The sequence below is a fragment of the Drosophila guanche genome, unplaced genomic scaffold, assembly GCF_900245975.1.
Source record: "Drosophila guanche unplaced genomic scaffold, DGUA_6, whole genome shotgun sequence".
Classification (NCBI taxonomy): Eukaryota; Metazoa; Arthropoda; class Insecta; order Diptera; family Drosophilidae; genus Drosophila; species Drosophila guanche.
In genome coordinates, this window is record NW_022995755.1 from 530,390 (window position 1) to 558,072 (window position 27,683).

Below are 27,683 nucleotides of genomic sequence, written 5' to 3' on the forward strand. Positions count from 1 at the left end.
AGTTTAATTCCCGTTATATTTGGGTGGTTTATGTGAATGTTGTAAGGATACATGAGTACGGGCGGCTGGCTTGCTAGTAAATAATTTTATATTTTAACTAATACGAGTAGCCGAAACATTAAGGTGTTATTGTGGAATCAAGTCAAGTCTACAGAAGCCATAAAGAAACATTACTCATTTACACACACTCTTACAGAGTAGACTCTCTTACACAGTAACTTAGCAGTTGCAGAACGAGTCTCATTATTATTTTCTTCTTTGTGGCTTTAAAAATCATCCGATTGCACCCAAAGTACCTATTTATGATTGTACATTTACAAGAAATTAATTTTCCACTGTCTCATAGAGTAAAACCTATAGAATGGAGTTGCAGGGAAAACTTTGGAACTGTCGTCTTGCCTACACCTTATGGCATACCCGTGCGCACTCTGAAAAGATCTTTCGACTGTGTGAAGGTTTAAAGAACTCATAGATAATATCCTAAAATGTTGCAGTAATTGCGATGTTTGCTTACAGCTCATTAGAAAGGTTTGAGTTATGCAAATATTATATTCCGAATATACTTGTACAAATATTTCATGGGTTTTGCACTTGATGAGCTGCCAAAAGTTGTCAACAGCGACAGAAATGTTCCCCTTCGCGGACAGGAAGCTATTTGAAAGATGCTTTGGTGATATTTATCAACGATTTTTGACAGTTTGCTGTGAGCGAACACTTTTCGCTGGTTTGCCCCGAACCAGGGCTTTCACTTACACATGCATACACATATAGAATGTGTCTGTGTGTGGGGGCGTGGTAGCTGGGGACATTTATGCAATTTTGAACGTCACGGCCAGCTCTTTGGCTCCTCTGGTTGGAGGGTCCCCCAAGTGTCTGGGCTTAAAGTGGTCACTTGTGCAGAGCTCTCCTCTCGTTCCTTCCGCTGCTGGGTGCACTCCACCTACTCCCCCACTTCCCAGTGCATTGTCTGAGCCCAGAATGCGACACTGTTAGGGAACTAATCTATCAGCATTGTGGATGAGCAGTGCAACTATCACGAGAGGATTCCGCATCCGCATCTATCCTCTCTAGGACTCCCTAGAGCCAGAGGTTTAGCGCGTTTTGTCTCTGACAGTTATGACCTACAAGCCAGGAATAGGAATAGGAATAGGAATAGGAATAGGGAACAAAGGAAGGACTCAAAAAAAGAATAAAGACCCAGCAATTACATATACAGATGCAGACCGTGGGGGAGAGATGATGATGATACAGACAACGAGAGATAGTTGAAAGCCACTCGAGGCGAGAGAGTCAGAGTCTCACTAGCTCTGCCACTGCCTCGGCCAGTGGCACTGGCACCGTTCCAATTATAAATGTGCACTTGATGGATAGTAAATTAAAGTGTAACCACAACAGAACCGAACCGAAGCAAACTCAAGGGGAGATTCTCTGCTCTGCTCTGCTCTGCTCGAGTGTGTGCCGCCACACGAAGAGGAACCTGGCAAGAGCCATGTGCAGTGCTTGGCACGAGCCGCCGCCGCCGCCGCTGCTGTCGCCGCCACCACAACAATAACAATGGTGGGGCTGCAATTGTATCTTTAAGATACGATTACACAAACGAGCGCAGCACGCGTGCTGCTACTGCTGCTCCTCCACTTCTCTTTCAGCGCTGTCACACACATAAATAAATGAATCTTTACACGCAATTATACATACATATATGTATCTCCCTCTCTGCTTGATATATAGATAGCCCCGTATATCTGGGAGGACTGGGGGGGGGAAGAAAAAAAGATCTAGAGCCAGAGCGCCAAATCCACGTCCAAAATCAAATCAGGGCAACGAACAGTCTTTAAAGTGCGCTGAACCCGACCGGCACTGTGCCGATGCCGATGCCGCCGTTCAATTTCGCTGCTCGCCAATCCAATTCGCATCTGCAAGATACAATAACATTGTGCGGCGTCCAGTCTCGGCGGCCTCTGGCTCGCTTTCCTTCTATTTAGACGAGGCTTTTCCCCCAGTTCTTCTCTTCTCCGTTTTTTTTTTGGCACTCAGACAGCACATGTCATTGAGCAGCTAGGGAAACAACTAACTATGTGGATGTGGCATGAGGCAAGGGGCTGCGAGATGAGGCACCCGGCACGGCACGGCAGCACCAGAGATAAACACCAGAAGCAGCAGCTGCCCCCTGCCCATCATCCTTCCTGCCGAGTAAAAGTTGTTGAAATATCTGCGCTTGCTTTTCCGTCAGTTTGGAATTTCTTGCATCGTTGTCGTTTACGTAAAGGGAAAATATTTTCTTATTTATACCCTACAGGACAGAGGGTATCATCAATTTGAATCCAGGTTTGCATTGCAGATGCGAAAATGGAGATAGAAAGGGGCAGAGGTTGTGTTCTCTGTTGCTAATTTTATTACTAAGCTTCTCTGTGTAAGAGAAAATCGAATCTTTACGAACTATTTGTTATTATTTTTAATTTCTTAAACCTGAATATTTGGCCCTAGGGTATTCAAATGTTTTGCCAGCTTTTCTTTAAGTTTTTTTTTCTCAGTGTTTTTTTACTTTCGCCTGAGATAGGATAAGGAACAGCAACAATAAATTCCATCCAGATAGGCAATGTAAATATGCAAATGAAAATATTTTTCTGGGTCAAGTCGAGCGCGACATTTTGGCCAAGGAATATTTCTGACAAGATCTCTCCTTCTCTCTCTCTCTCTCTAGTTCTTTTGAATACTCTGTGCTGCGAACACATGTGATTTTTGGTATATATTTTATTTGCCTGTAGGCGGGCGTATGGCCCAGTGAGCAGACATCAATCCAGGCGAGAAATGTCCCATATAATCGAGAATAATGGCATGAATTAATCAATGGCCATAAACTGACGGATGAATCTGGTGTTCATCGAAAACGAAATCAATTCAATGGCATAATTGAATTTCAGCTGGAATCGTGCAGAATTCGTGCCACACTTCAGCAGATGGAGGAGGAGTGGGTGGGCTCTGAGGATTGTATGTGTGTTGTGTGCAGAGCAGAGCAGTCATGGGAGGTCAGACGATGACAAAAGACAGCGCAGAACGAGTGCATTCCCATGAAAATGACAAATTATTTGTATTTAAAAGGGAATACCGCACACAGAATTGATATTCAAATGCGAGTAATCCAATTTAAATTTGATTGTTTGCGAAATTAAACGAATTTCCCTGCTGATGAATTCATATTTTCTGTTTGGTCTTCAATTAAATACATTTAATGACATTTGAATGGCAACAAGTATAAAGGAAGTCCCAACTGTCTCAGAATTTGGAATGATTAATGAACACTCTTCAATTACATTAATGAGAAAGGAAATACGATTGAGAAAGGTTCCACTTATATTAAGACTTATTCAGCTTAAACAGCTCTAATAAACGCCAAAGAAATTGGTGTCTCAGTCCCAGTTCATTGATTAGACTGTCAACACTCTCGGAAATGCATTTACGATAATCAAGTTAAGTGCACAAATAAATTCGGAAGACAAACACGATATCAATACCATTACTGGCAAAGTCCAAGAATTTTAGTTTGGGTTGGCATACTCCTGGTGGAAATTGGGAAGCGCCCGCTTTCGGATCTTTGTCTTTGTAGCAGTAGGACACATTTTGCGAATGAACTGTGAAGAAACAGCAACATTTGTTAAATACTAAACTTTTTATATGTTAATTGAGTGCATTTACTACATTTATCATGTATCCAACAAGATATTCTCACAACAATACGCATCAAAGAATGCAAAATGCCTTGAAATATCTACGAATCATAACGAAATACACAAAATGTTCTCTATATATTCATTATATTCGGTCTCTTGACCACTTCATATATCACAGCAATTACATTAATTTATTATATTACAAAAAATATAAATTCACTGTCAAAACAATTTCTATCTCTTCAAATTGAATATTTCAAGCAAAACCGAAAATATAATTCACAAGAGAAAAGAATGTCTGCCGTCTACTTGTCCAATAAATACATATACTGTGTTTGTACATACATATGTACAAATTTATGAATATATTTGGATGTCTCCTTTGGCAATTAAAACCAAGCGACGAGCAATTTCAAGTGTCAATAAGTCAGAGAAGTCATCTGCGGCTCGCATCTGCGTTCAATGTACGGATAACACAGACCCAGACACAGACCAAAAGCCAACCCAAATAAACATCAACATAAGCATTAATTGTGTTAAAAAAAAAACCGGACAATTTATTGTTTTCTTGCCCCTCTTTCTATGCAAATATTTATGCAATTTATCAAAATTCGAGAAGACTATGAGACCGCGAAATTCAGGCATAAAATAGGAATTCTACTTGGCACAGATTCTCATACTCGTACTGCGCGTTGTGAGAGCTGTGTCCTAGAGCTTAACAAGTTCAAGGTTCAAAAGGTTTCATTTCCACTCTTGTGTTGGGTAATCCTCCACCCAAATAAAAGCCAAAGCCAAAACGGAAGGCAAGCGGAAAAAATAAATAGAAACGATCAAACAACAAATACATAATTAAAATGCTGCAAAAGGAAAAGTTAAAAAAGTTAAACGTACAGAACAACGTCTGTTTTATTTTATTTTGCTAATTGCCGAGGTACTATTGTGTGAGTGGGCTGTTGTGTGATTTTGTTGGTAACAGGCAGAAAAGTAAGCATTTTATAACCATACAAAAGGCTAAAACTGTTGCAAAAGGTAACTATTTCGATCCTTTCCCTATGTCCCAAAAATATCCCTTCTAATTACCTATATCTTCAAAACATTGTTGCACTTTGATTTTAGAAATTTGTATTGAATTTGAAAGATATTTAACTAATTTACAGGGTATCATACAGTCCGAATCAGACACAACGAGCTGTAGCATTTTGTTTTCGTACTTTGGCTCTGTTAATGCGCCTGTGGCCAAGCACAAAAAGAAACGTCCAAAAAAGAAAAATAAAATATAAAACAAAATAAACCGGCGAAAGGAACAAGATATGTCAAGCATTTCCTTTGCTTGCACAAAAGTTGCGGCACCAGCACACAGTTACAAAGGCGCGCACACACACACACACACAAATACAGATGAGAAAGCAAAGCAGCCACAAGGAACCATGCAATGAACGGCCGCCTCGCCTTCACTTGTCGCTGTCGCCAGTGCCACTGCTTCCATATGCTGAAAAAGTTTTTCTAGCGTTGAATTTTCCAACCATCAACAAAAAAGAACAACATCGTCCGTGTGCGTGCTTCTATGTGTTTGTGGTTCGAGTGTCTGTGTGTGTTTGGGGAAACGCGAATTTAACGCTTCGCCCTTTATGCCGGTGGGAAAACAGCCGCGGGCCAAACTTTTCATTTACACTCGCGTACACGGGGGAAATGGCTATCAAAGGCTTCGGATCATACGAACAGCGTCTGCGGAAATCATATTCAGCTGTGAAACTATCTACATTGTATGTACATATGTATCTCTGAAGCTACATAGATCAAATAAAACACAACACGTTGCAAATTAGAAAAGCATAAGCTTGCAAAATAGCTAATAGGAGGTACATTTCACTAAACAATGGCATAATCCCCATTAAATGCATTATCTTATGCACCCGGTGCTGGAATATTTTTCATTTGAGAGCGGGAATGTACTGTAAGAGTTACATAAATCAAGTAATCATTTTTACTTGTTTCATTTCAGGATTAAGACCAAGTCTTGAATGCTTTCACCTAATTATTTGGCTTCTTTTTTGGCATCTTTTTAACTTAGTTTCATCTCCTTTATAAGCTTATTCAATTACGTATTTTTGAATAAGGCTAAGGCTGACTACTATTTTCCTTTCAACTTAGTTGAAAGTTAGTTAGTGCCATTGTCATGGAAAGTTTTGTGATACTTTTGCCATAATTTAACCCAAATTTCAATGCATACTCGCATATGCGGTGCGTTCTGAATGTGCTTCTGGTCTATCAACAGAAAATTGTGTAAATTTTGATATGTCTGTTTGCTCCGACTCTCTGAATTTCCCTTGAGTTCCTTCTGGCTGGCTACAGAGCTTTCGCCATTGCCGTCGTCGCCTTTTGTTTGACACTTGAGTGTTGTGACATTGTTGCCATTGACTGCGTTCTTGCATGGCTGTTGTCAGTCAGTATGTCGGTGAGTCGCTCTGTCTGTCTGTATGTCTGTCCCCTTCACGGATATTGCTTACGACGGACTGCTGTGATATAAATGCCTTGCCTAATTGCCATTTCGTACAACGTTTTGTGCATTCAACGAAGAAGGAGAGGTAGAGGCAGATACATATTCAAGTTTACTTACAGGCAACTCTTAATTATGAGCCAAGCCTTGATGGATTATTGATGGGGGATCCATAAGGCAAATTGAAAGTTCCTTTGATGGGAAACTGAACAGATTGCACATTTCCCCATCAGCGACGGAGCGATAGAGAGAGAGAGAGAGAGGGGAAGAGTGCACACTTGAACTATCAATTGCTTTTAGGGGACCGCACTTTAAGCTGATGATTACAATGACCATTCAACAATAACCATATCCAAAATTTAACACATAAATGCGCAAAATGTAAAGCGGAATAAATGCACTCGTTTATGCATTATTATAAATTGCAATTAGCAGTTGGATTATTTCTGAATTTAAAGCAAATTAACGAACATACTGGCTGGACTCTGACAAAGCGAAAAGTTTTGGTTGAGGCCCCTCCCCCCGGGGTACTGGGTGATAGATGTAACATTAATTGTATCTGGCAGGCAATGAAAACTTATTTTGCAATTTTCCAAATCTAATTTCTCTGCATTTGCATTTGCAGTTCTCTTTCATCTAACGAGATGCGGAAATTTGTAATATTTCTTTTCGGTGAGACTCGAGCAAGAGAGAGAAAGCTGAGAAGTTGAGAGAAGAAAATTCCTTCCCTATAGTAGTCGTCTTTAAAATCTCGTATCTCCGCGTAAATGTGAAAACAAAATTAAAAGAAATTTTTAAAAATAACTTTTAGCTAACACGCAAGAGGAATTTTTATTTGAGCAAAAGACCAGAGAACAAAATAAAAGCATCGGGGAGCAGCAGATACAAAAACATACCCCAAAAACACTAAAGAGCATGCGACGAGAGTGTACGAGTAGATATGTATGTAAATATGTAGATTTGGACGTAGATGTAGATGTAGAGGGATGGAATGGGGATCGGTTCAGATGGGATGGGATGGAACGAGGAAGCGGCAACATCGAAATGTATCTAGATTCTAGAAGAACGCATCAGCAGCAGCAACACCATCTACTTCGTCTGCTACTCGATTCTTGTTGTTGGATTTTGGTTTTTTCGTTCCGTTTTCGGGATAATGGTATTATATGTAGATACACACAAATAGTTCTTGGTATCTCCAAATCAGTCTGCTTTTCCTTTTTCATTTGTTTTTGTATTTTTTTGCTCACATTTATTGCCGTTTTCTTGTGCTGCAATTTTCATGACCAGCACACACACTCACACAGAGACAGAAGAACATTTATATTTCCACATTTCACATTTTTCTTTTGGTCAAAAATTGAAAGATTTCTCTCGTTCCCACTCTCTTTCACACTCTTCTGCCTTATATAGTATAGTAATTCGGATATATATATATATATCTATATACCATTGGAATATATCCGTGCACATATATGTGGATACGAGTTGTATATACTCGTGTGTGTGTGTGTGTGTGTTATATATAGGTATATATGTATTTATCTCTTTATATATAAGATAATTCGCGCACTGTCTACACTGAGACGATGATGCCTTGCTCGCGTTGCTCTATGCGCTCGACTGACACAGCACTGAAAATTGTTCCTCGATTTTTTCTCGAGGAAAATACGTATAGCGGAATCCGCTGAATATCGCCGACGTGCCGTGCCGGTACTCTTTTGGGGCCCATTGTTATCCTAAAAATAAAATGCACTCTCCCCAATCTCCCGATCGCTGCTCTCTCTCTCTCTCTCTCTCTTTCTCTCTGTCTGTCTATGTCTCTTAGGGGAAACCTGCTCCTTCTTTCTCTCTTGTGGTTGCTCACGTGTCTCGGAGCGAGGCGCGTGCCATGGATGGGGCTCTGGCAGGCATTCAGCATTATGTGTGAAACGAAACGGTCGCAATCACGATCACTGCATATACTCGTACATATGTGTAGATACTGCGACTTAGGGTGTCTATAAGCCAGATGATTCTCCTTACCCTTTGTGTATGTAGATCTGTGTGCGTGTGCGTATATATATAGCCTATGTAAACAGCTGCCGGGGAGGCAAATGAGCCATTGATTTATTTAGAAATAATTTCCTTATTTCCCATCGTTCAATTTTTGCGTACACGATATTATATGGAGTACGTGTGCAAAGGTCAACCGCAAGGAAAGAGTATGAAGAAATATTCCAAGAGTAGCAAGAACTGAATATATATTTTGAATATAATCTCTAACACAGAAATAAAACGGGTATTCCCGTGTATTGAAGTAACCCTTTCCACACCAGATATCTTCTGCAGGCTATTGAAATGTGGGGTTTTCTTATCCCTTTTTCAGAGCTAAAAAATGATCTAACAATTAAGGCTAGAACAATACCGATTGGAAGCAATTATTCCAAAATCGTGCACCTTGGGGCCAACACATAATAGACGAACCTAAAAGGCCTCTTGCCACCCGACTTTGAGTGAGTGTAAGATTGTTTTCCCTTCACATACATAGATAGAGAGAGAGACGGCGATGGAGTGGCGGCTTAGCTTCGAATTCTTGTCTATCCATCAAGCAGAGGCCGGCAGGGCAGTGCTGGGCAGGGCAGGGCAGGGCAGGGCAGGTTTCCCTGGCATGAGTATTACTCAATGTACAGCTGTGTGGCCAACAGCATTAATCAAGAGAGTCAAAAGCTTGTAAACACACTGCCATGCAGTAGAAGTAGCAGCACAAGCAGACGGTAGGACAGTGCCGAAACTATGTATGGTTCGTGTGCTCCATAGGTCTATCCATCTACTACAAGACCCCGACAGAATGTTCGTTCCCCTGTCACTGGAGGCAGGCCTGACTGGGAGACTGGTTACTGGAACTGACATTTGCATACGGGTAAAAGCATGCAAAATATTTCCCCAGCTTATCAACGTTGAGTAAACATCAGCCGCCGCCCAGAAATGTTTCTGAAGATGATGAAGCTGATGCTGAGTGTGGAAAATCAGCAGCTAGAACAGCATAACTGCATTAGATAACCTTTTAAATAGCTAGTTCAAACATTAAATATTTCATTATGCCAAGTTTATCACCTTTTAGTCGTTGTCGATGGCAGGGCAAATATTTGCTACCCCCTACTAAGTGGTTTCCGTCATATATCCTATCCGTTGTGGAAGCGGCAAAGAAATGGAGCATGCCTCGGGCTTGCCGGCGTAATGTAATTGGAAGGCCAGGACCAGGACCAGGACCCACAGACAGGACCAGCAGCACCAGCACCAGCACCAGGACCAGGACAGGCAGTAAGTCAAACCTTAATAGTGGCACAAAGTGAGCTTATATAATTTCCGCACGCCATTCCGTCTTCACACAGATACTCACGCAACAGGAATGTGTGAGGCAGAAGAAGTACGAGTGTGTGTGTGTGTGTGTGTAGGTGTTCGGCAACAAATGATCGACCTAGTTAAGACCTCGCCTTTGGCTCGTTTTCGCCACATGAATGCACTTGGCGCTGCAACAGCAACAGAGGCGAAAAGTCACTCAACAAATACAAATACAAAAAAAAGAATAAATAAAACTGAGGAGCGAAAAAAGGAAAGTGCAAAAGTTGCATGCCAAAAGCGTCGCCAGAACAACAACAAAAACAACAAGTACAGTGCAAATCAAAGTGTGGGAGGTATTCTGTGAGCGAGAGGGGGGGTTACTGGAGTGCCCAGACATGTACTCGTGTGCCTGCCTTTCGCGACAATGCTGGAATTTTGTTTTTGTGTGCCGCCAAACTCCTGCAACCGGAAATGCCATTTTTGCCGACTGCTCAACTTTTTTCTGTGTGTTGGTTCAATAATGCCTAAAAGACTGCGACTGCCACGGGGTCCGTGTCCGGGTTTGAAACGGAACCGAGAGTGTTTCCCCGCACGTCCCATGCATGGCACTGGCGCGTATGGAAGGTGCTCATGAATCGCCAACTTTCGCTCGATCCGACAGCGCACGCATACTTAAAATAGTTTACCATAAATGTACCATGACTGGGGATGAGGAGAGCCGTCCCGTCCCGTGCCGTGCCGTGCCGTGCCATGCCGTCCCGTTCCATCGTTATTAAAAGCTCAGCTCGAATGGAAGTTGAAAAGTTTTCCCCTCAGACGGCAGCAGCGGCAACACACCTATCCATTTTGGCCACCCACTATGCCAACTGCTCTTTTGCTCTTTTAGGCATTCAAGTATGAACCTGGGTACACTCTCTTGCACCAAAAGAGTGAGTAAAAGTTGTGATGATCTCTTATAAGACTCTTAAATAGGTGTGTAAAAATATTATTTATCTATGGGTCAAAACATGTTGTCTAAAGATGCAACCAAAACAATTAATTAACTATTAACCATCCGCCATGTAAACATACAAAGATCCCCAGTTTGATATTACGAACGGATTTTACATGTTCTGGTAGGGTATAAAAACTTCGTCAAACAAAACCTGGCTTTTACTACACTCGTTTTATTTGGCTTCCATTTCATCCGACGCCTTCATTCATTCCATTGCACGTGGCAAATTTGCTTGCATGTGAATGGGCAGACGATGGCCAGAGGATGTATGGGCGCCGCCGTAAAGAATTTAACTACAAAATGGCCTTCACGCACTTACCATGTGTGTGTGTGTGTGTAGGTGCTCTTTTTTGCACTTTTTCTCTTTATTTTAATTAGTTTACCTATTTACAGAGAAGGGCACATAAGGGCGCTGGCAGGTGTGACCGTAAAACATTGCTTAGGGGAAGCCACAGGGTCTTCATCGTGTTTGTGTCTGTCTGTTTTCAGGCATTTTGAAAGCGGCGGCTACTCAACGTCCAGCTGGCGGGTTAGAGATACATATTTTACATCAGAGAGAACTAACACAGACTGAGTGCAATAATAAATTGTATACATTTTATAAATCATAAAATTATACATGCATACTGGGATGATAGTGTCGCCTCTCGTTTCGACTGCTGAAGTCAATGTTGGTGTCCGTTTTTGAACATTCTTGTTAGCCCTCTTTCGGACACATTTCGTGTCCATCTTTCGTGACGTCTTTCGTTTCAGTTGTCGTGTTTGTGTGCCCATATGTCCATTTACATGCTGTGCGTAATTGACTTTGCATGAAATTGAAGTGTAGCCTCTGCTCTGGGCTTGCCCTCGAGGCTAATTGTCAGAGCAGGAGCCTGGGAAAAATGGGACATAATTAAATGACTGGCAAATTACTAGCACAATGACAGCGTCAGAGGCGAGAATGTCAGTATATCCTGCTCAGCGACAGCAAAAGATTCCCCTTCAAGGGTTTTCATGCTTTGCTCATGCTTGTGCGTTCAGTGAGTGAGTGATTGAGTGATTGCCCGGGCCGTGTGATTGAGTGGATCTCTCTCGGACGCTTAGTGGGCGACAAGTTGCTGCCCTGGAGAGCATAATTATTTTGTGATTTGCTCACTTAATTACATAACTAAAGCATTCTCTGCCAAGAGCTACATAAACAGCAACAGCATCGGCGACACGACATCTCGGTTTTCCCTCATTTACTTAATTGAGTTGTAGTTGACGTTGGCCATTGCCGTTCGTTGCCGTTGTTGGTGCTCCATTTTTGCTGCGTTTTGGGCTGGTTTTCTTTTGTGGCCAACTAGCGGCAACCAAGTTTGCCAGTCGACCGCCGGTCCACGATAAAGGTGGGCGTGACGAGGCTGGGCGTCGCGGCGTTGTGGTTGACTGCTGTTATTGTTGCTTGTGGCTTGTGGCATAATTTACGGTTGTAATTGTCGCACGTTGCTGTGGCTTTGTTTTCATTTCGTTTCGTTTTTGTGCTACCTCCCTTTTGTTCCACGGTCTCCACTGTAGCACTGTAGTACTGTAGTACGGTGTGACACATGTTGAAAGTCACGCGCTTCACTTGACGCAAATTGCTTGCGGCAACCACTTAATCAGCAACATTTTGTACTCCTTTCGACCAAGACAAGAGGCCTCCTGGCCCAGAACAATTGCACAGAAGCACTAAAGCACAAGTACAAGCACAGCTGCAGTTTTCAGTCTTCTGCCACCAGGCTACGAGCCGTATACGTAATATGTGTGGCGAAGGATTTTCTGTGTTGGTTTGCCTCTTGTTATTTCCTGTATTCTACACTCTAGAATGTGGCACAGATTGCAACAGGGATATAGCCATGCAGAAGTTTATAAATTTACACTTTTCGGAGATCGATAAGAATAAAATTGGAGAAGAGAGAAATTGCTTCAGACTGGGATTTTATATAAAGGGATATCATCTAGATTTCTATTAGAATATAGAATTAAAGGTTGTTCCACAATCGTAAAATCAATTTCAATTCTTTAAAAACAATTTTCGTGTAAAATGTTTTCTAAGGTTGAGATGCGTTTATTCAGTTTTCATTTTATATGGAGTATTATAGCTGTCTTCGAACGTGTCGCTGAGTGCGAGGGGCAGGGCAATGTCTGCCCATAGGGAATATTTCGCAGAGGAAGACAGTTTCACAAAGTTTTAAATTCAGTTTTGAATTTTGACCGTGTTTGTCTCAACACAAACCAGGGAGTTGCTTATTTGCGTGGCTCAGCGTAGAGGGAAATGGATGAGGCTTTCAGGTGTTTTTTTTTTAATTCATGGTAAATACATTTAAATTAACTTTTAGCAAAAGACAACCAACATTTTCGAGTTTATTAGATGTGACACTTAATTAAATTCTATCGAATCACCAATTAGGAATACATTAATCCAATAATTATCTTTGAGAGCTGCCCACTATCCTTTACAGTATTGAAACGCACTGTATTCACTCCTCTATTTTTGTATTATGTGCATTACTACTTCCTGCTGCTGGCCAACTCCTATGTGTTGTACTTTGTATTTATTATGGCATTTTATTCATGGTCTCGCTTTTTTGGCAAGTTATTTAAGTTGGTGTAAAAAGCATTTGATTTACAGGCAACCATGGCGCAATAAAATGCGGACAACAGCCACAACAAAACATTTTGCAATCAAAATGTGTTTATTTCGAAAACGAAAAGAGCTGCCTGCACAACAAAATAAAATCACTTCCTTGACGCATGGGGCGCCGTATGTCCGACAACAACGCAGCGCGACAAACATTAATAAAAAGTTTGTTCAGCAAATGAAACATTTTCAAAATTCGATGGTAGTCTATTTCGACAAAAGCATACCCGCCAGTTTGATTTAATCTTTCTGAACTGAAACATTCGAAACATTCGTTTCGATTGACAGACTCGATATTTTCGATAAGAGAAGTTTTTATTACCTTTAATTTGTTAAAACGTTAAAACATGTATTGAAAACTGAAAATCATATGTTTTTAGGGCGATTTTTTGTGTTTAAACAGAAATATATGTGTGTAACCTTAGACTCCACGAGAGTGCAGGGTATTTGAGACAAAAAAACCAACGAATAGAGTAGCCTTTTTTCTGGCCCTTTGTTTTATATAACTTTTTATAGAGTCATGGAGCGAAATATTGGTTTACTTTTTACGATGCAATAAAACAAATAAATTTCACTTATTCCCCTAACTATCCCGAAAGAGTGTTTCCACGAACATGGGGCACAGAGCGGCAAGGGAAAAAGGGAGTGGGGCAACAGCGAAAGGGAGAGTGAGACAACTCTGGTTAATTGGAAAAGTTTTGAAACTAGAAACTCAATTTTGCATGCATCGTTGCATAAAATTCCGCCATTAATTCCGCGAGAAGCTGTCTCGAAGAGTGAAATAAGAAAATGCATTTTTCACCAATTGCTTTTGGGCCAATTAGTGGCGCAATTTGCATGCGTATTGGCACGCACATAGATACACAGTACACCCACTTGTACACATACAGATACAAACGGTGCTTGTGGCAAGACAGGGAGAGAGAGAGAGGGAGAGAGAGAGAGGAAGATAGAGCTTTCCTGTGCTGACAAATGTTGCGCTTTTGGGGCTGTTCATTAATTTCGACATTTAAAATAAATGCACGCAAAAATGACAAACTGTCTGTCTGCTTATCCCCCCATCCCAAGCCACGCAGCAGGAATGCCGCATGCTTCATTCCCCCAAACCCCATTTGCCTACATATCTCCTTCACAGCGAAGGTCGCTGGCACTCTTGTTGGTCTTTTTTTTAGCGAAATTGCTGGCACACTTTGCTTTCGTTTTTATTTTGTTTGTCATTTTTTGTCGTCTGTTTTTTACCGCTGACCGCTGTCCACCACAGTGGGACGACGCATTGAGGCTGACGGTGACTCTGGGCATCTCAACCGAAAGCCGAAACAAACCGAGAAATTTATTTAATTGCTTATTTTTTGTGCTGCTTTAAGCACTTTTACTCATTAAATTAAAGAGCAGACTGAAGAGGAGGAGGAGCAGCAACATCGGAGGAAAAGCAAGGCGTGGCACATGCCACTGAGACGCATGTAATTAAAATGCATTTTCAACTTTTATTTTGCTCTGCTCTGCCTCAAGAGCTCTCTCTCTCTCTCTCACTCAGGGAAGGATTCGCTGGGCAGGGGCACGGCACTGTTTCGCAACTGTTGTTGCCATTTAGTTTTAGTTTCCGTGCCTTTTAAAAAATATATGCATACATTGTACATGTAAAACAAAAAATAATAAAATAAAATGGAAAACATTCTCAGAAATGTTAAAACTTTCGACTGCTAGAGGCATTCAATGCTGGCAGGGATTAGCTGAATACGAGGAGGTTGAAAACTGTACGTACACTGGAAAATATGTTGTGTGCACGAGTTATAGAAAAACAAGCAGGGCAGCTATTTTTCATGGAAACGACAGCCATCTCTATCTAATCCCCCACATTCGAATGCAAGGAGAGAACATTTTCTACTTAATGCCAAAGTATCTTTGCATTTTCATTTTATTTATGATTTAGAAAGTGGATTATATATGTATTTTGGCAAACTTGTTGTATGTATCATGTCACTGATAAAACCACTCGAATTTTTTAGAATATTTGTATTCATTCCCCCCATCTATTTCATTTCCTGTGTAAATCAAATAAATGTCAAATAAATGAGTGCTAATTAAATTCACAAGAAATCAAAACTAAAATAAAAAACCCCAACAATGAAAATAAATGAGTGTAGCTGCAGCGAAGAAAAACAACAGAAACTTTAACAAAAATAAATTAGACAAATGACGACTGGCAGTGAATTTTCCCACGCAAGCAAATGCATTGCGTGTGGGCGTGTGCCAGTGCCAGTGCCACATCCCCAACCCTTCTACCGCTGCTGCACTACACCGCTCGAACACACAGTCGCGCAAAAACCACATAGAGAAAACCACAGCAAACCAAAACCGTCCATTTGACGGTTGTTCATTTTCATTTCGACAGTTTTCCCCCGATTTCAGTTTTCCTAATGAATTTATACAAGAGTGGAACCAGCCAAACAGAGTTGTTCCCAGCTTAAAGTGCCACAGACTAAAGGACAGATGGACAGCTGGACAGACGAACGGAAAAGCCACAAACAATTGGTGAAATAATATTTAGCTAAGTCCCTTACGTATTTATTTTTGTATTATCTCTTACCACAGAAAATCTAAATGGCTAAAAATCAGTTACAGTATGCCAACGGCAATGGGTAAATGTAAACGTTATCAGGTTTGAGAGAAGTAAATCTGTGGCATACACATTAAACATAACTGATTTGCATTGATTTATGGGTAGCCTAGAAAAGTTTGCAATGATGGAACCATCATTAGCTTAATGTTAATTTTTTAGGTTGATTACGTTGCATTTTTAGAATTAGGTACAATGTGTTTTAACAGGAGGCCAACAAATGTAGACAGTAAAAGACGTCATTTACCATGAGCCAAATTCTATTTCATAATACAATTTTGCCATGCACGCGTGGGTTCGATGGCCGTTTTGGTTGAGAGAAAGGTTTTTTTTATATTTATTTTAAATTAAAATTCATTGTAATTGTATTTGCGAAATTGGACAACAAACAATGGGCCGTGAAATGAAACATGCTTCCGCTGCTCAGTTTGCCAAAAGCGTTTTTTTTTTGTTTTTCATTGGCAACGTGTTTAATTTTATATACACACATAACTTCAGGCAATTTAATAATAATTCATTATTTATTCTGTGCGAAGCGTTGAATTGTGGGATTTAAATGAATTTCTGAAATTTGGGCTGCTGTCAATCGATGGTAGATTTAACAGAATTTATGCATAACATTTAAAGGGTGGAATAATTATTTCAGACTACTTGTACATTCTCTGTAAGAGTTGAATTTTGTTTTATGGTTAAAAGGGCGAGTATTGTGTATTGTTTTCTTCATGCTGGCCATAATAATCTGCACAAAAAATCGGTCTCCTATCTACCATATAAAATGCACTTTAAACCACACAATCCTCTGCTCAGTTAATGGCTCTGCTGGGTCGTTCAGTGGTTAGGGAGTTATGGATGTGGTTCCATCGCTTCCTCATTGGGCAAAGTTATTAATGCACTTAACCAAAGGCTTTTTCATTAATTTAATATGCATATATAACCCAATATTAATTGACTACCACCCGAAAGAGTGGTCCAGCGAAAAAAAAAAAACATCTGTGGGCATTGGTCCAGTAAATTATAATTACTATTACACACACATATTCGCGCTCATATTCATTTTTTAAAGATACACATTTGCAATTACCACTTGTGAAGTGCGGTGGCTCCGCCCCAAACTTTTATGTTGCTGAAAGGGTTTGCTTTTTTCCATGAGTCAAGTTAATTTTCATTAATTCAGATACTGAGGGGATTATGAATGAAAATATGTTTCTCTTTGATGGGGGAGGGAAATTGTAAGAAAACATTTTTATGCAGGCTTTCAAAGTGTACATTCACGTGGGATGAGCCCGTATGTAAACATGTATGTACATATTTTTGTACATAAATGTACGGGGCACACCGGAACCCTGATGCATGACTGCCACTTCGCGTGTCCCGTGTGTGCTCGTGAAAGCCTGTCTAGTAGAGGAATCAGAAAGTTACACTTATAAATCACCAATAGACAAAATAATATTGATTTACGCGACATTTACAATAGATTGAACTTTGTAAATCGAATTTATGTACAAATTCTCGGCAGTTAATTATCGATGTGCGTCAATGTGTTCTGTCTGCGTGTGTACAATTTTCCTATTCTGTACTTAAATGGTGCTTAAAGGGAAAGGGTCCTTTTACCTATGGAACATTTTTACTGCAATTGTAACATAAAGAATATTTCTAAATAAAGTACTCAATGCGAATAGGAAGCAGATTGGCCAAAAAAATGCATTGAAAATCGAACACAAGTTGCAGTACACAACTATTTCCTCTTTTGAATGTTTCATTCATGGGAAATTGGAATAGATACACATGCCAGTGAAGATTATATGTTTTATTGTGAAATTTATTCGATGGTAAATTGCCACTTCAGTCGAGAAATAACAAAAATACGTTTCTGTTTGCCCGCAAACAACCAGTACATCCTCGCGGAAAAACCATCCAATTTTGAAATCTTTCAATCTATCAATTCGAAATGACAATGCGGGAAAATATTGCATGTCAATGTCACTCCCCCGAGGCAGTCCCCAGCTGGTGTGCAGGGGGCGCGACTGCTTTCAACCGTTTTGGCAATCTGAATCCATCCGTTGATGGCCTGAATTTTTCAGCAAACATTCCACCAGAACAATAGTTACGCTTCACAAAAACATCTCGCACTCTTTCAGGAGATTCGCTTGTCCATTGTGGGGAAGGAGAGGGCAGAAACAGGATGTGGGGTATGTAAATAAATGGCCAAATATTTCCAAATGAAAATATGTTAATTACCACAACGAAGGCCAGATTGTTTCTGTCTTATAAGCAAACTCTTTACCCCTGCCCCAGAATGCTGTGTCAAATCAAAGCGAAAAGACAATATCATAAAACTATTTCAACAGCCATAATAATAATAAAAACAACAACTGAATGTGCGCCATGGCAGAAGCCAGAAACTGAATCGATGGGGTTACCCCTGCAGCTACAAAGGAGGGGGCAGAGGTGCTTGTGTGTGTGTGTGTTTTGGGTGGAAAAAGAGATGGGCGCCAGAGACCACACAAACAGCAAGCAATTTTCATATTTTTGGCGCAACGAAACGCAGGAAACGGGAAACAGAGTGCCAAGAGAGATAGAAAGGAGAGACACAAAAGAGACAGCAAATGAAAAGGGAAATAGAAAGCAGAGACAGAAAATAAAAGAGATGAAACGCATAGAGACAGCAAGCCACAAAGAGAGAGAGAGAGAGAGAGAAAACAAAAGACAGTGGAGAAGCCATTGCCCAGAGGCGGAAGAGAGTGGCAGAACGGTTTCCAGTAGGAGTACAAAAAAAAAAAATAAAAGATTTAGTGGTAAAGAGAGGTGGAGTCTTTTAGCGAGAACAAAGAGCAAACTTCTGTCGCCAGACAACATTATTCGACAGCTTTTGTATGGCCTTGTGTACCCCTTTTGGACGGTGGGAATGCATGAAAAGGAGTCGCACATTGCAAATCCACTCAAGTACTCGAGTATCTGTTTGTCCAGCTACAGATTTCCACTGTGTTGACTGTTGGCTGTTGAAGCAAATCCAGATGCCTGATTATTTGCCTTTGATTCCCCCGTATATCTCTTTAAATCATCTGCTAGTATTTCATCGTAAAAAATGCAGAAATGCACGTGGCAAATGGTCACAGTTCGAACGTAAAATGTCTGTTCGCTTATGGGAAATGTGTGCAGCTACGAAATCAATTTGGTTTGTTCTTCGTTTTTCCAGCTGTCACCCACCCATTTCGAATACTTATTTTCACTTTATTTTCCTTAGATTTTAAAAAACGAGAAATGTCTCTACAAAGGAGGTGACAGACAGACAGACAGCAACAGCAGAAGCAGAAGCAGCCAAGAGCAGCTGTGAGCATCACGTCGCCTCATTGACGTTATAATCAAAAATCGTATGACGTTCTAGATCTATTTGGCCAAAGCGTTCAGCCAAGAGTTCTTCAGAGGCGTCAGATGGGATGTGCGCTGTGTAGACACACACAAAAAAGATGTGCGGCCAAAGCCAAGCCGCCCCACAGGCAGCCAGCCAGCCAGCCAGCCAGCCAGCCATCAATGTAGGTCAGTCCGAAAATAAATTGAAGAAACGATTTCAAGCAAATAGTATGAAATAAACAGGAAAAGTATAAGGAATACGTGAGAATTGATGGAATGTCAACATACCCTACAGAGTGGGGGACGGAATTGTATTAAACAAAAATAATAATAAAAGCAAAACAATCAAATAAAGAACAAATCGATGGAGTGTAGGTAGATGTTGAGCTTTTATTTCTTCAAGATCGATAGTATGCACTTGCCTAGTACAGCCCCAACAACCCCACGTACATACCCACACATACAGGGTAGCGAAAGCCACTGTCATCGCTGAGTAAAGCTCATTGACGACAACCTCAGGCCGTGGTCCTCCTCCTTGACGGAGTCTTCGTTTTCGATTTCGTCGTGGCCATCAGCGCCATTTTGGTCGTTGAGGAAAAATTGCAGCCACTCTTGCACGAAGAAGAAAGTTAGGGCCTTGGGCGAAAGAAAAGGGCTGGGACTTGGGTACAAGTTTTATTGCCAGGGCGGGTATACGACGGTGGGCGTGACTGGCAATGCAGCAAATGGATTAAGAGACGCCACTAGATGCAGCAGCAGCACAACCAAAAGAAGTGCCAAAAAAAGGAGACCAGACCAGACTAGAGACCAGTGGCAGTGGCAGTGGCAGAGGCAACATTCAGACGACAAATGCGTAAGCCTTGAATTGCTCTTCCATTCGGGCACACAATTCGTAGAAGGAACATCTCCTCCAAAAGAAGAGCCAGATAGGGAGAGAGATCTGCTCTATAAACAAGTGTTGATAGCAGATTTTGAGCACGCCGCAAGCTAAAGCCAAAGCAAAGCAAATCAACTGCTGAAAAGCAGCTTGCTTAAATGCGATTACACCAAATTTTGTGGTTTCCATGGGAGACGCCACAGCAGGCTACCCATCCACCCCATGGATGTTTGGATACATTGGGGAAGGGCAGTGGGCCGCCGGCTGCACTTTGAGCACTTTTCAATGGGGCGCATTGATACTCGGTAGTTGAATTTGTCGAGAAACTTCTTGCAGTTGCTTTCGAGCTGATTGCGCGATTTGTTTGTTGGTTAGTTGGTTTGTTGCCTTGCAATAAGATTTCGAGCTTCACTTCCCCATTTTCCCACATTTTCCACAAATGAGGGATGGCCGGCCAATTAGGTTTACTTTAAGGCACTTTCGAATGCGTAATAATATAAGCAGCCGGACAGGACACCCCTCTCGTTCTTCTCTCTTTGGCTGTGTGTCTGATTTCGACTTAATTAATTTTACAGCGGCCGCAAGCGAAAGGTTCCCGAGCCATGGTGGTCCTGTGGCTGTTCGCAACCAAAACACGGATCATATAATTAATCAAAGCCTTCTGCTGATAGCTGTGTCGGTTGCGGGTTAGCGTTTGTTGCCGCGGTAATCACGCTCCACAGGATTATACATGCGGCATTAATTTGAGAGCTCCACTGAGCTCCTCTTTGGGGCTCCGCTAATTGATAAGCTTCACAATGGATACACTGTGCACTCAGGAGAGTGCAGAGCAGAAACAAAAAGTCAAGGGGGTGGAGTGTGCTTGTCTTTTAGAAGAGCGAGTGGTTGCCCCAGCTGTTGAATATTAATTTAAAGGTTATTTATATAATAAATGGATAGAATTAAATTTAAAGCAGCTAAAGTTAAAGTGGCTGCAACAATTGTTTACTGATCTATATGATATAATTTCATATAATTGATGAAAAAAACAAATCTTTCGCCGAGAAAGGATTTAATTGTAACTGTGGCACCTCCTATTAATTCTTTTGGGTTCTTCTGTGGGTTTAGGAATCGATGTTCCCTTTAATATTATCTACCTACTACAGTCAAAACAGTTTATATTCACGAAAGCGCTCCAGGGAAATATATGTATATGTACTCTTCGTAAATAGCAACCTATAAACTCTCACATTATGTTAAGTGGCACCGTTTTGCATACACTTGGTCATCCCCAACCATCTCTAGCTTCAATTTCTAGTCAGGCATCAAGTGAGTATAGCGACAAGAGTCAATGGAGAGAGAAAGAGTGTGTGGTGGTTGTTCTATAGATGTTAAAATTGTTCAGTCACTTTCAGCAGTCTCTTGAAGCCTCCAACAAGGCTCCAAGAAGCCTCAGCTGAGCCTCAATTATTTTATGTTTCTTATTTAATAGTTATTTATTTTAATAGTCCCAGGAGACAGCAGTAATTATCTTTGCGAACTGTTTGTATTTCTTGTCATTAAAGGGTTTCTAACACATAATATTCAACGGTGGGTCATATCAAGTCATACATCATAAGAATGTATGTACATATTTACATAATTACATCCAAAATAATATAATTATGGGCCGAGCTAGCATCTTTTCAGTAGTCCTTTCCGTTCCACATTTGCACAATAGTAGTTTATGTTTTTGGTTAAAAACAAAACCGCCTCTCCATTTATCAACGAAATAGCATTACAGCCACGCCCACAGTAACTGCCCCTGCCTTCCGTGGTCTCCTCCCCTAGAGATCACGCAAACTTCCGGCTCAAATGTGACGGCCACGCCGCAGCACAAAACAAATGCAATTTTGGTGCAACAACAAACACGCGACGACGGCCACTGCCATCGTACTTTTGGGGCAGGGTTTTTGTGGCACTTAATCAGTGCTAAACACTGCCACGCCCACGGGAGAAACGGGAAACGGAAATCGACCCAAAGCCCAAAAATGTGTCTGGGGCATGCGGGCCCACGCCCCGATGGCATGGCGTGCGCCATATGGATGCCAGAACTATCCTTGACCTTATTATTCTTGTTCTTGGTTTTTTTCCCCCTTGTCATGCACAGAAAGTGTGGCAGGAATGGGAATGGGGCAGGAATGGGGGGCAAGTATGGAGGAGCACTGCACTGAAATGTCATTAACGCCACCAGCGTGATATCACAGGTGAGCGAACCTGAGAGAGAGAGATAGAGAGAGGCGAATCGTGGTCGTGGGCGTGGGCGTAGCCATGGGTATGGGCGAGCTTGCTGCAACGTCGAAACGTTTGGATTTAGTGGCATATTTCGCTTGAAATGAGGCAGTGGCAACGGCAAAGGCAGCATCAGTCAGCGGGCGACATCTAAATGTCGCCTAAATGTGCGCTGGGGTTGGGGTTGGCAGCAATGCCCCAGCCTTGACCGATATTTGAGCGCTAAACACAAAAGCAAAGACTGCTTGCAAACGCAGCGGCACCAGTGGAGACGGAAAAGTACCCTAAAACGAAGAAAAAATGGGAAACGAGAGGTATGATACCCTGTTGCAGTAGGGATAGATGCTGAAATATTCTTTGACTTAGGAAACGGAGCTGTTTTCATTTATGAGAAACGCGACTGGCCTTCAGCCCTCGAAAAAAGCTGCTGAAGATTTCGCTCTCGTTGCCTGCACTTTACCGGTAATCCCTCGCTCGAAATTTAGTGCACTCACACATGCATACATTTTTAATGCTCAGTCAGCCACATCTACGGTCGCCACTCACAAATACAGGGACGCATAAAGCGTTTTAACAAATGGCATCAAATTGATTTTGCCACGCTAAAGCATTTTAGGATTCTCAGCGACGGAGCTACTGCCTCTGCCTTCGCCTCCGCCTCCACCACTCTCTTCGCTCGCTAAGTTCTGCCTGCTTTTCCTCTCTCTCTCTCTCTCTCTCTCTCTCTTTGCCATTTCTCCAAAGAACCGCAGGGCAATGCCAAAAGTCTGCAGCTGCATGCACATACATTTGTGTGTGTGTGAGCTTTGCATATTTGCCACACTCATCAGCAGGCAAGCGGCTCCGTAAAGAGGGTAAAGGGTAAAGAGGGACAGAGAGAAAGAGGAGAGTAGAGAAACGCTGTTCCATCCTTCAAGCGTTTTGATCTTTTTATACCCTCTTTAAAGGGTAATATTTAAAAATTTCTTTAAATATGTGCTTATCCATCATAACGGGAACTGTCAAGAGCAAATCGCATATTTCATAAAATCATATGAAAATACCACGGAAGGACAACACTTTATAGAAATATATTTCTCTACAAAATTAGCAACATTTTGAAATCGAATTTTAACAGGATCCGACTACCAAGCAGCCCACAAAAAGTAATTATCAATTGATAAGGGTATTTAAAATCCCCATTGCCATTGCTTTCTTCTTTTCTGTTACTTATTTTATTTGTATTTTTGTACTCACCGCCCAACGGTGAACCCAACCTATAACCCAAATATTTTTATATTTGTACACATATTGGCGGTTTATGAGGAACATACACATGCAGATGTACATTTGTATGTAAATATATGTACATAAATATTCCGAGTCGCACCTTTTTTTTTTGGCTTGATGAGTGTGCATGGCAAAGTGGCTGCATTTTATCCCAGATTTAAAATGATTGCATATGATGGGGCGCCAGAGATGTGTGGGTTGTGGTGGCAACCCTGGTTGTGGACATATTTTTTGCCTTACTGGACGTTGCACATTTCGTCGCCGCTGTTCTTCTTCACCTGCTCTGCCCTCCCCCTCTTGGTGTCAAGCCCCATGAGGCATTTGGGGAATGAGAAAATTTACGGCAAATTGTTGCCTCCTGTTATTCGTTGAGCTCCGAAACGAAATGCATCAATGGATGAGTGCACACAAACTAACCAAAGTCACATACGGTACTGCACGGTGGCAAAAAGTAATGACATAAATCAACTGGTAAAACGGTTAAAGCTGAATCATAATATTCGTTTAAATTGGACAGAAGAGAGCTTTTCCACTTATATTTACTCGTAGATCTTTTCTTTGTTATAATCTTTTTGGTTTTTCCATTAAGGAGCTTTGTAATTGAGTATTTTTCATACACTTTGAATATAAGCTTAGCTTTTTCTTTGGTTTACCACAAGATCTGCCTCAAGAGAGGTCGAGAGTTCACCTCAAGCGTTGCTCTCTTTGTTATGCTATACTTTCAGTCGCATCTTGACTGCCTGCTTTCCTTTGATTTAATTTTCTGTTGGGTAAGTTAAATAGAGTACTCAACTTCTCTGTTCTCAATCGATTTCAATTAGTAAATTCTTTTCAGTACCGGCCAGGACCTTGCTTTTAACAAAACCCCTCTCCCGGAATTGCAATGCATTGCAAATTTCCAACTCGTAAATTTTCTCTAATCCTCTCCTTTGTCGGGGGGCAAAAAACCATTTGAAGAATTCACAATAAATACTTCTAAACGCTTCACTTGAGAGCCAAAGCGATTTCTTTTTCTTTCTCAGAGCCAGTGGAAGTGCCAGTCCCTGACCCAATCCTTCGTCTGACTTAATAATGCGCATAAAAATGCATTCCAGGCATCCCATCCGTGTCCTGCTGCGGTTCACGTCCAGCTAAAGCTTAGAAGATGCCTTAAGAAATGTATACAAGCAAGAGGGAGAGGAGCTGGCTCGGGGGCAAAATTCCATTCCAGGCAGCTCCTTGAACTTTATGGCCAGGATAAAAGACAACAAAAGACATGAGGGCAACAAAAGCATGTCGATGCCTGACTGCACATCCCTCTCAACTCTCGCATACATATGCACCATGATGCACACCAACAACTCATCTCAGCGACTTCTACTTCGCTGCTTGACTGACAACAGACTGCGGAAAAATGCATTAAAGACAGGAGAGTGTGGGTATCTTCAGTTACCCTCTCAAATGCAGTCTCATACATATATTGTGGAGTACTTGGATGAGGTCTCAAATGCTTACATACATCGAAACCATAACACCCCATTGCGGAAAGGGTATACGAAAGAGTAAAGAAACGTTTCTGAAAATTGCAGTAAATCCATGTGTGTGTGCATGTGCCTGTGTGCGGATTTCATTAAGCCCACAAGCAGCGGGAGAGGCGAAACTGCGGCTGAGACGGGTGCAGCCACTCAAGTCTCCCAGCAGGCGCCTCAACGAGCTAACAAACTTCAGGTGAAAGATCCTCCAGAGAGCGTCGGCAAACGAAACCAAGAGAGAGAGAGCAAAATGGGTTAGATTGGTAAAGCTGGGACAGCTCTTAAGAGTGTTTGTTCCTAAGGTAGCACTTCTGAGGGAGAGGCAGTGCCATAGTAATGCATGTATGTACATATGTGCATGTGTATGTAGTGGTTCGCTCCTGCAATATTTAAGTAAAATATTTCCCCAAGTAACATTTGTCTGAGGCGTAACTGGGTCATCCATCCTGGTCCTCTCCTCCGCCTCTTTTGATATGCACTCAAAAATGCAATTTATTTGAAGGATGCCAAAGAGTGGGGAAGTGAAGGAGGAGATAGAAACTTTTATCACTAAAAAACGCTGACGTCGGTGTGAACACAATTCGCTTTAGACAAATAAAATTAAAATCAATTAAAATTAACAAGCAAGCAGCCGGCAGAAACAGGCGACCCCACATCGCACCTCACCCTAACCCACCCCACTGTGACACCACCTATCGCCCGCCATCACACCATCCCAAAGCACCCCACCTAACCGCAACAAAACGAAAGCAGCAAAGTCAACGTCTACGTCGACTGCGCTGCGACATGCCAAGCACATGAATCATGCAATTTTTTGGGCACTTCTTCTGCTCTTCTTCGTGTTTGTTGCTGCGTCTCTTCTTCACTTCGTTGTTATTGCTGTTGCTGTTGCTTTTGCGGTAAAGGTGCGGCAATGAGTAAATTGAGACGTAGTGGAAATTCGTTGATAAGCGCAGACTTTAAGGCCCCCTCTTAACTTGCACGGAGTGGAGTGACAAAGAAAAGAAAAAGGCAAGGAGTGCGAGAGGGAGAGAGATTGTGAGAGTTTAGCTTAAGCACTCAATTGTTTGCAAATATTTACAGGCACCTTATCGGCACGTACATATACGAGTATACATATGCATAAGGAGACATGTATTCACACATTCTCAAACACATACACACACCAATAGCCAAGAACAAGTCAAGTACCGTTTTGGGTGCTTATTGATCGCCTACAGTAGTGGCTCAGAAGTTAAAGCACCTCGATTCTAGAGGTTTTGGCAATTAAGAAAGTCAAAATAATTAAATGTTTATTATTCAGTTCTTGTTTTGTCGAGTTACTAAATGTATTTTGTGAATATGCCCTGATTTGCGAATGACCACTGTATAGGCTTTCGTTTGTTGAGAGTTCGAAACGAAGAGAGGGAGAGGGCGGTGGTTGACTCACCGCAGTGGTTATAACGGGCCCACTCACTCATTTATCGCTGGCAAAGTCAGCAGAAGTCTCGCCCACACACACAGCTCTCGCATACAACCAGGCACACATGGACAGGAAAAGGTGTCGATCGAACGATTCTCTCTAGCTAATGGCTAATGGCTGAAATGAGAAATTAATTAAGAACGTGTTGCATGCTTGGCCAACCACTGGGCGCCATCTAGCAGCCCAGCTCAAGCGTAACCACTTGTCTAGCCAAAAAATAGCAGCAGCAACAACAAATGAAGTACTTCTCGGACACACTCAATTTTCGCTGCTCTGCTCTGTATCTGTCATTCACCTCCACACCAGCCCCTCCCCTTGCCTCTTACACTTTTTCCGCTGAAGGCAAGCTGAAAATTGTGTTAGAAACATTTTCTATTGCAAGTTTTCTTGTGTTGTTTTTCAATTTCTCTTTTTTTTGGCACAAGGTTAGCAACAAAGAGGAGCACGACGGGAAGAAGCAGCCACAGAAGCAAGAGCAGAAATGGCAAAGTTTATGCTGTCGGCAGTATTTTTGTTGCTTCGCTCACTCTGCTGCTAATGTTGCTGTTTCTGTTTCTGTGGCTCACATTGTTGTGGTGTGGCCCAAAGTGCAATGAAATGAATACGAAAGATTGAAATTGCACGCTGTGCGGAGCATAACAAAGTTTCCCATTTACTGCTGCCAACTGAAACATATGAAGTCCTGGCCAAACAGGGCAGCAGTAATATGGCCCTTGAAGAGCAATTTATCAATGCTAGATCTCATATAAACTTTTCCAATGAAATGATAATCTAACAGTATGAGTAAAAATTAAGCCCAATCGGACAATCCATTTCCGTTCTCAACGATATTTTATCTAAGCTTCGAAATACTCAAGAACTACGTTATCATGGCACTGCCTCGTTCAGACAGTACTTAATAAAGAAGAGAAGAAATGTCCAGCAGTGATGAGCGCACACGTGCTCAAAGCCCAGCAACGTCACAAAGCAGAAGAGAGAAGAAGTAGAGAACGAGTTCCCAAGAGTGACGCTTTTACAGCGCGACTTGAAGCGTACGTAGGCGACTTTGACAGCCAGCTGCTGGAGACTCTGCTGCTGCTGCTCACGTCATAGTTGGTAGTACAGCTCTTTCACATACACACATAGACCGAATATTATGTGTTGGTGTTTGTGTTGGATGTCTTTGCAATGCTTTGACTATACAAATTTTTGTGTGGTCCCCGCTACTGCTGGCAATGGCTTTGTG

The 27,683-nt window shown here is 41.7% G+C and overlaps 1 protein-coding gene across 9 annotated transcripts in view; it reads right to left on the reverse strand.

Moving 5' to 3' along the window:
• The window catches only part of LOC117589559 (serine/threonine-protein kinase par-1), a 48,729-nt gene that overhangs the window by 18,445 nt on the left and 2,601 nt on the right, over nucleotides 1-27,683 (reverse strand). The window contains exon 1 of one of the 9 annotated variants that reach the window (XM_034281586.1): nucleotides 7,613-7,778. The exons of 7 other annotated variants lie outside the window; for them this stretch is intronic. The gene's annotated coding sequence lies outside the window, so the exon portion shown is untranslated. Of the gene's footprint in view, nucleotides 1-7,412; nucleotides 7,569-7,612; nucleotides 7,779-27,683 lie in introns of those variants that run through there. One more of the 9 variants, XM_034281585.1, reaches the window with a different exon arrangement.